General features: G+C 40.7%; 1 non-coding gene across 1 annotated transcript in view; it reads left to right on the forward strand.

The window, feature by feature from the left end:
- trnal-caa (transfer RNA leucine (anticodon CAA)) overlaps positions 1-7 on the forward strand; it is a 111-nt gene extending 104 nt beyond the window's left edge. The window contains exon 2 of the tRNA in view: positions 1-7. This exon is cut by the window's left edge and continues 39 nt beyond it. This is a non-coding gene — a tRNA (tRNA-Leu).
- Positions 8-10,017: the final 10,010 nt, after the last annotated feature.

The following is a 10,017-nucleotide window of genomic DNA, read 5'->3' on the forward strand; positions in this document are numbered from 1 at the left end:
CCTGACATTAATTTCATGCTTAAATCTTACTTGCATATTCGAAGACCATGAAGAAAGCCATGTCAGGCCATGGTGAAAAAGGGCATTTATCTCTGAAGACGGGCCTTCAGTTCCTCCCATTAACATACACAATTCTGATGTGCGATGAGGCAGTTCTCCTGCAACATTAAGCTCTTTTCCACTAGTACTTACTCACAACCACCTCAATGTGGGTGGGGTCGTTATTGAGAATGAGGAGTTGTCGTCATAGTACAGAGCCCCACCCCTATCCGCCATGTTGGCAGAATGCTAGCGAGAAAACGCCATTCTCTCCGTTCGTTTACATTGTACGGGTGTGTTTTTAAATCAGTAAGTTTAAACAGTGCGGAATTGCAAGAACATGCCTGGAAATCACTGCTGTGTGAAGAACTGTTCCAGTACCTCACATAATACGTTTGGGAAACATAGGAACAACGAAATACATTTTTTTTCGGTTTCCTAAATGGATGCAGCATCAGCGAGAGCAGGCGTCTGACCTGACGAGGAGACGCCGGGTTGCCTGGCTGGCTGGACCTTACTTTCGATTGCACCCCTCCGTCGATGAGAGTGTGTTCTCTGCATTTTCACTCGGGTACGTTCTCTAAAAATCTCTTTATGTTGTTGTCTCTTAAAGCTACGAAGTTACTTTATGTTGTTGCAAACCCTGAAGTGCACCTGACGTTCCTGCCTAGCTAGCTAACTGTTGCCTCTTCGAAAATGCTCAATTTGCAAACTGTTGCCTCTTCGAAAATTAATGTTAACAACCCCCTAATGTGGCTAATGTGTTAATGTGTACCCCTTCAGCCCTTTTGTCATACCATGAGCAGCGTTACCCTCTCAATCTGTATCTTTATTTTGCATGTGTTCTGTGATGGGTTTGCCATTGATTGCATAGGTTTTTTTCATAAACTATTTATTCTGTTGTATGTAAGCCATCATATAAGATGTTGGAGAACCACGCTGACTGGACAAATTCAGCTTTTTACATTCAACTGTACCTGTGCACATGCTGCTCAAATGTGAGGGTGAAAACCTAATGCCTTTAGATAAGATTGTCACTGTTTGCTGTGCCTTAACGAACATGTGCAAAAGTGTTGTTTGAGTTCATTCCTCATTGTTCATTACTTTTTAATTTGTTTGAAATAAATGTTTGAGTGCCTTGTTCATTACCTTTTAATTTGTTTGAAATAAATGCTTGAAACAACTTGATATGGCTTAACAATGTTTATTAACAGAACAGGAAAAAAGAGTAAGGGCGCAAGGTGCAGAATGCAATATACCTCTAGGAAAAGTTAACAGTGCAAAAGAACATGTGTGCATTCAGAATAAAAAGTATAAAAATTTCCAGCATGTAAAACATTGACAACAAGCAATAATAAAATAATACTGTTACTAGTGCAAAAGAACAAAGAAACACTATTCAGCACAAGAAGAGCAAAACCATGGCGTGTCAGCGGAGGGTCTGTCCACAAGCCCCACACAACTGAAGTGATACCACTGGACTGGTAAGTGGAGGCTCAGAGTCTCCGTGAATGCAGGACCTGTAAAATAAATAAAGTGAAATAAACTAAACAGTAAAAAGCATTTATTTCAAGTTACAGTCTACACTTTAGACACATTGATAATGGCTGTAATCTAACCAGGACATGTACACCTTGCATTCAAAATGTTAATGGCTTAAATCTAACCAGGAATGTACGCCTTGCAATCACACATAAGTACCCTAGCCAACCCAGAACTGGTTTGTTCACTTTGCAGCCCCCAACACCCAACACAATAACCTGCTACAGTATGTGTCGTTGGGCTAAAATCCAATGACAACTAAATACCTAAACATAAGCTTTAGCATACATCAAAACATTGGAAACGTTTGTGTACATTGAACATCTCGTTAATCTAGTGTTTACAAAACAAGTCGCAGTTAATTACGTTGTCATTTTGGTCAAGAAGTGTCTAAATGCAATGTAATTACAACAAACTAAAATGCATGACAAGAACCTTACCTTTGCCAGTACAACGCTGTTATCATCACCAGAGCCACCTGGAGGCTTGTAGATGGCCAAGTCCTGCACCCAGCCACAGCAGAAAGTCTCGTACAATTCCAAAGATTTGTGACTTTTAAACTCCTGCATAGTGTAGTAACTTACACCAAAGACAAGATAATTGACTATGTCCATATATGTGCACGGGGGTAACTGGTCCAGGTCTCTGTGCCATTCTGCTGCAGGGAGCTCGTAAGGATCAATATTTTGGATGCTGGACAGTTTCTCCAAATACCACTGCTTTGTGCTCGACTCAACTCGACCCCGACCGAGTTGGTGCTAAAAATGTACCACCTGGTGCCAGGTGGTATTACCTCATGGAAAATCCTAACAGCTGAGTGGGATCCAGTCGAGTGGAGTAGGTAGAGGTTGAAAAGGGAGGAGTGTGTTCCAATGTATTTCTAAATATCAGAAAGTTGACTTAGGCTTGTTTTATCTCTTCTTTTTTATCGGAAGTCATGTTTAATAACATGTGAATAGCCCGGCTAGCTCAGCCGGTAGAGCATGAGACTCTTAATCTTAATCTTAAAAGCCACAGGTTCCTCTCTCAGTGACAGAGTCAGCCAGACTCCACCTGATCTGTACAAAGAAGAGTGAAACAGTCGAAATGAGCTGCTCACACCAAGTTGATAGTTATAACATAATCCTCTTGTACAAGCAATCCAACACACACCTGCAGCTCCTTGGATACTTGCTCGCAGGCACTGGAAATGTAGAGAAAGGAGTGAATGTGAAGATTGAAGGAGGTGAAAATAAAGGAGAAACCTGCACATTAACAATTGAAGGACTCAGCCTGAACAGCAGTGCAGTTTACTTCTGTGCTGCTAGTTACCACAGTGTAACATATCACTGCTGCTCAGTACAAAAACCTCATGTGCATTTTCCATGTGTGTATTATAACTCAGATGCCTCCACATATATAACTTATATCCATTAGGTGGCAGCATCAGACCTTCATGCTAATCTACAAACTGAGAGGAGGAACAACTGTGACACCACCCATCTGATCAGGGGCGGACTGGGGGAGAAAAGTGGCCCGGGAGTTACTGTCAGACCGGCCCACTCAGTACACGGTGCAATACCCACTCAATGCATCGCACGTCAGTGGTCTACTTGCACAAATATCCATACACTTAACATTATTTTGGGTGAATACAAAGAAATAACATCATGTGTTTTTTTAATAACTTTTGGATCCACCAATTTGCCTGGATGGACACATGGAATGAAATGATACCTGCTCTTGTAACACTCCAAGGTAGGTGTAGTGGCTATTCGTCCTCTTGTGTCAATAATCAAAAAACAAAAAAGATCTCAAAACCATAATAAACTAAATGAAATCAAACGGCCACTGAGACACCTTGGGAGTGAATTTACGCAGGTAATTGAGTCCATTGTCCAGGCAAAAAATTACGTTTCTTTCGGTTTATTTCTCCAAAAACAAGCAAACAAACAAATGACAATGGCCTTTGCCGCCTCTCTTGCCCTGATAAAAACCTATTTGCCCTCCCAGGTGCCCCAGCTACCACTTGCTTTCAAAATAAAAGCATAATTAAATACCCAAATTAACTCAAACAATACTAAACATCATAAACAACCAAAAAAGGTTTATTCCCCAAACTAAACCCCCAAAAGATAACTAAATAATAAGTGAGCCAAATATACAAAATAACAAATATCTCCTACAGTAGGTATAGTTTGCTAGATAAATATTCTTAACTCTGCTCAGATGACAGAGCTTTAAGGAATGAATGTCAGCAGAGAAAGACCACACAATAAAGAAACTGGAATCAGAGGGTATAATTAGTATGAACTATATTGTAGAAATGAACAGAACAGAACAGAACAGAATATACAATGGGGTGTGAACATCAGTGGGATCAGTGGTGTTGCATGCTGGGTGTGTGATTGTGTGTAGGCATGTTGAAGGTGCATAACAAAACAATAAGTTAAATAACAGAACATAAACTAACTCTGCTGGCACATGTGCATTTAAAATAATAATAATTATAAATAATTATAAATTATAAATTAAATTATAGATTATAAATAATTTCAGAGATCGCATGAAACACAGATGACGGTGTCTTAGTTCTGTGTTTTGGTAACCCAGCTTGACCGTGGGAGCCCAGTCCACTGACTCAGTAGCCAGCAGTGCGCTGGGGCAGCCTTCAAAACAAAGCCCAAACGTAGCCCGTATTACATTACTGTTGATTGGCATTTAACAACATAATACTTTACTGCACTACTACTAAACAGTTAGATTTCGCACATACCTTTGACGAAGTGGTCACCGCAGACACGAGCATTTGCAGATTCAGCTCCTCCAGTCTGTAAATGTAGGTTAGCTATCCACTTTTTGCAGCGTTGTTCTGTGAGTTTTTTCCATTTCTCACCTCTATGGACGATTACCTTAGGTACTCGATAGTAACCCTTTCCCTTCTCTCGGTTAGACCGATTGCAACATCCAAAAACGGCACAAAACCGAGGCATTTTGGGCAGACAAAACACAGTGTTTTCAGTGGGCTCCAGCTCAGGTTGCCCACCACTTAGGTTCGCGCGCTTAGAAAATACGGAAGTGACGTCAAGTGAAACCCTCCTGGCGCAAGTGTGTATGGGAGTAGGCTAGACTGATTGACATTATTATTATTGTTATTATTATTAACAATAATAATGATACAACTTTATTTACATACAGATTGACATTTAATAACACCTAAAAGACTGACAGAAGAAATTACATGAGTAAAGAAAATAAACACCATGAGTGTGAATACAGATCGCAAAGAAGTGATATAAAAGTCAGTCAGTGCAGTCAGTGGATTAGTGGTAAGAATGTGTTAATGGGTTACACAACATTTCCGTGCCATACTGTGATGACCTGTCAAAGAATGGGCCGAATCACAATTACAATGGGCTGGTCGTGTGTGACATGGGCCGGTGACGGGCCGGCCCACTTTCGTCGGCCCACCGGGGATTTCCCCGGTATCCCCGATGGCCAGTCCGCCTCTGCATCTGATGATTTCATGTATGTTTGGTGATGCTGTTGGAGGGTTGACTCAGAAAGAAGCTGCTCCTCTGATTGTACTCCTAGAATAAAATGGGAGGTTCTTACTGTAGTGGTTCCCAAACTGGGGGGCGCAGAGCAATTGCGCTGGTGGAATGCATGAATGAATCAATCAATAAATGACACTGCTAGCATAACATGGACAAGTTTCTGATGGGGCTCACACGTAAACACAAAGCAGAGGATGAAGCATTGTCTAATGTGCTTCCAAAGCAATTTCCTTCCATGGCAAAGAAAAGAAGATGTGACGACACGTATCTTGCTTTTAGCTTCAGCTGTACAACGGTGGGTGATGAGGAGACACCGCAGTGTGTTGTCTGTCTTAAAGCGCTAAAGACAAACCACAAAGCAGTTTTTGTGTTGTCCTGTGGTTTGAGGTCATCTGTATCCACAGTTTTGTTGTATGTGATTGCTGCTGCTTGTGCTTTTTTTTTTGTTTCTTTTGTTTGTTTGTTTGTGTGTTTGTTCTCTGCTTGTCTGCTTCCAGGTGCTCCTGGTGGCTCTAAGGCTGGATTCCCCAAAAAGACCGTGGATTGTCTTCAGTTTTGTTTTTACAGGTGTAGCAGCTGGTTGTTCCTTCCTATTTCTGTTCCGTTTCTTTTTCTTTGCTCTCCCTCTGTCCCTGTTCCCCGGTCCGGTTCGGCACTATCACATGTTAAGTATTGTAACAAAAATAAATGAATAAGCAGTTGACGGGCATCAAGGGCAGCTTTACATTCAGAAAGCTTCCCTTGGCATAGCAAATGTGTTTGGCATTAACGGTATTCAGATTACAATTCTGCTGCCATAATGCTGGACGGGACAAGGGGAAAAAAAAGAAGACAAACCAGTTGAGTTTTCAGATAAAAACGTGCTCAACAGTCATTTTTTACTCAAGCTGCATCCAGGAGATGCTCAACTCGCCTCATATAAAGTTGCCTACCAATTGGCCCAGTGTAGAAAGGAATTAATATTTCCCTGTGCTGTGGACATGCTTTCAACCCGAGCCTTATAAAAAGACCACTCTGGTTTCAACTATGCTTGATGACTCTGCAGCCAACACTTTAAATAATTACACTGTAAATTGACATTTTACAATGCCAATTCCAGAAGGTGGGTGTGTTGGTACGGTGTGTGAAATGGGAATAAAAACTAGGGTCAAGGGTCCAAGAATGGCTCTCATCAGTTCCCAGGTGTTTACAGACTGAGGTTAAAAGAAGAGGGGATGCTACACGGTGCGACACGTGGCCCTTTCCCAAACGTTTTTCAGCCGTGCTAACGCCATCAAACTCAAGAGGAGCTAACATTTAAGAGATCAGTATTTAACAACTTTGTTGCACAAAGGCTGGGTGGCCTCTCCCGGCCCAGTTTCCCTTTTTAAATAAACATTCCAGTCATACGTATTGAATGTCGACCCCGTGGTTGAACATCAAACATTTAGATGCAAACCTTGAAGACGTAGAACGTTTCAAACTGGATATTTCGGCTGTTGTCTCGAGGCAAGTTCATCAACAGTTTCAAGTTCTCTGCCCGACTGATGTACTTAGAAGGTTTTGGATCAACATCAAATGAATCCCTGGAGTCAAAAGAACCACCACTTTTATTATGGGTTGTCCAACAGATAATGGTGAGAATATAGAGGGGGATGGCCACTATATAACGCTGTTTTCACGTAGTTGTTAGCTGCTCACTGGTGTGAACTATGAACCTGAATGAGTGTGTGCAAGTATAGCAGATTTTCAGCTTCCCACATGAGAAGCCCGGACAGAAATGTTTATTTTGATTTAAAAACCTCTTTACTCCATGACCCTTTCTCTTAGTGCAGAATTAGAACCCCAGAATGTTCTAATTTATTCGCTGAGCCCCCTGTGACATCACACAGAACCCCCCTTAATGTACAGAATACGGAACCCGTGGCAGTGGGATCCTTACCAGACCGGTGCAGAGTAACACCTGTTTCAGTAGTTTGTGAAAGCCTTTAACTAACTTCAACACTGTTGATATACAGCTTGCAGACATCCATTGCATCTCTCAGTTTTGAATGAAGATGATGCCCTTCAGTGATGATGACGATGATGTGAGTACAACCAACTGCTCGATGCTGTAAATTGTCTCTTTGGGTCTTAAAATTCTTTTGGGTGGGCATTGATGACAGAAAAGCCACAGAAATGTACCACTGCAGTAAATCAAATCAAATCAAATCAAATTTATTTGTATAGCACATTTCATGTACAAACAATTCAAAGTGCTTACATAAAATAAAAGCATTGCAGCAGGGAGTGGAAGAAGCATTAAAAATACATAAAAGAATATAAAGAGAAACAAATAAAATCATTTAAATGAATTTAAAAACAAGCAACAGTCTAGATAAGTTAAAAGATACCGTGCAGATTTCATGCATAGACACATGAGAAAAGAAATGTTTTTAACCTGGATTTAAAAATGTCTACATTTGGTGAAAGTTTAATCTCCACTGGCAGTTTGTTCCACTTATTTGCAGCATAAGAGCTAAATGCTGCTTCTCCATGTTTAGTCTGGACTCTGGACTAGACCAGCTGACCTGAGTCCTTGGATCTAAGAGCTCTGCTGGGTTTATATTCTCTGAACATATCACAGATGTATTTTGGGCCTAAACCATTCTGGGATTTGTAAGCCATCAGCAGGCTTTTAAAATCTATTCTGTGACTGACTGGAAGCCAGTGTAAAGATTTTAAAACTGGTGTGATGTGTTCAGATCTCTTAGTCCGGGTTAAAACTCTAGCAGCAGCGTTCTGGATAAGCTGCAGATGTTTAATGCTCTTTTTGGGAAGTCCAGTTAAAAGAGCATTACAGTAATCGAGTCTACTGGAGATGAATGCATGGATGAGTTTCTCCTGGTCTTTTTGGGAGAGGAAACCTTTAATTCTGTTGATGTTTCTGAGATGGTAAAAAGCTGCCTTGGTGACAGCTTTGATGTGGCTGCTGAAAGTCAGATCTGAGTCTCCGAGGTTACGAACTTGGTCAGTGATTGTAAGGTCCCGAGTTACAAGATATTTACCAACGCTGACCCTCTTCTCTTTGCTACCAAACAGAATGATCTCAGTTTTGTCTTCATTTAATTGTAGAAAATTATCTCTCATCCAGGTGTTTACTTCCTCCAGACACTGACACAGTACATCTGCTGGGCTGCAGTCGTCCGGTGACAGAGACACATAAAGTTGTGTATCGTCTGCATAACTGTGATAATTGATGTTAAAATTCTGCAATATCTGACCCAAAGGGAGCATATACAAGTTAAACAGAAGAGGTCTAAGAATTGACTCTTGGGGGACTCCACAAGTCATGGCCACTCGCTCAGATTCATAGCTGCCAATTGTAACAAAATAACTCTGGCCTTCTAAGTAGGACCTGAACCAGTTAAGGACCGCTCCAGAAAGTCCAACCCAGTTTTCCAGCTTGTGCAACAGGATTCTGTGATCTACAGTATCAAATGCAGCACTGAGGTCCAACAGAACCAGGACTGAAACATTACCAGAATCAGTATTCAACCTGATGTCGTTTAACACTTTGACCAGAGCTGTTTCAGTGCTGTGATGACGTCTGAAGCCTGATTAAAAGTTATCAAGACTTCCACTTTCATTCAGAAAGTCGTTGAGCTGGTTAAATACAACTTTCTCAATAATCTTGGATATAAAAGAGAGATTAGAGACGGGCCTGTAGTTGTTCATCATAGAGGCGTCTAGAGTTCTCTTCTTTAGGAGTGGCTTAATGGCAGCTGTCTTTAGTGACTTGGGAAAAATGCCTGATGCCAGTGAGCTGTTAACTATTTGTAGGAGATCACTTTCTACTGAGGTAAAAACTGTTTTTAAAAAGTCGGATGGTATTATGTCCAGAGAACAAGTTGTTGATTTCAGATGCCGAACTGTTTCCTCTAGGATTTTAAATCTACAATATTAAATTGTGACATAACGTCAGAGTTATTTCTAGGTTTTAGACACAGATTAGTTTTCTTGTTTGTCTGTGTTGCGTGAATGTTTTGTCTAATCGTTTTGATTTTTTGGCTAAAAAAGTTGGCAAATTCGTTGCATTTCTCAGTAGAGAGGAGGTCTGGGTTTGACTGTTCAGGAGGGTTTGTGAGTTTTTCAACCATAGCAAACAGAGTTCGAGAATTGTTGACATTCTTATTAATCATTTCAGATAAATGCAGCTGTCTGGCCTTGCACAGCTCATTGTTATAACTACGCAGGCTTTCTTTGTACAGCTCATAGTGAATCTGAAGCTTTGTTTTTCTCCATTTACATTCAGCTTTCCTGCATTCTCTTTTCAGGTTTTTGACCAAAGTGATGTTTCTCCATGGGGTTTTCTGTTCGATCATGGTGCTCTTGATTCTTATCGGTGCAACAGCTTCCATTACATTCAAAATTTTCAAGTTGAAATCATCCAGCATTCCTTCAACCGACTCTGCGCTGATTGTTGGTAACATAGCTATGGCCTCCCTAAACTGAGAACTTGTTTTCTTATTAATGTACCTCTTCTTAACTGAGAAGCTCGTTGTTTGAACATTCTGAGTGATCAATAAATCAAATAAAATACAAAAATGGTCAGACAAGGCCAAATCAGTAACCACAACAGAAGAAATATCAACACCTTTAGAAATGACCAGGTCCAGAATGTGACCTCGAAGGTGGGTTGGTTCTGTTATATGTTGCCACTTTAGCGTTATGCACTTATGAATTAATACGGGGCACCACCTCGCTGTTGTTTTAACTTGTTTTAAGTTACAGTCCAGGGAGGAAAACTGTTAAAATCTTACGATCCTGGTATGTTAAATTAATAATCAATTAATAATCAGTCTCATATCTCGCTACTTTCGTGAAAGTTCTCGTTTGGTTGGTCAGACATCACGTAAAGGAAGCATACGACACAATCTGT

Source organism: Odontesthes bonariensis, chromosome 17 (genome assembly GCF_027942865.1).
Source record: "Odontesthes bonariensis isolate fOdoBon6 chromosome 17, fOdoBon6.hap1, whole genome shotgun sequence".
NCBI classification, from domain to species: domain Eukaryota; kingdom Metazoa; phylum Chordata; class Actinopteri; order Atheriniformes; family Atherinopsidae; genus Odontesthes; species Odontesthes bonariensis.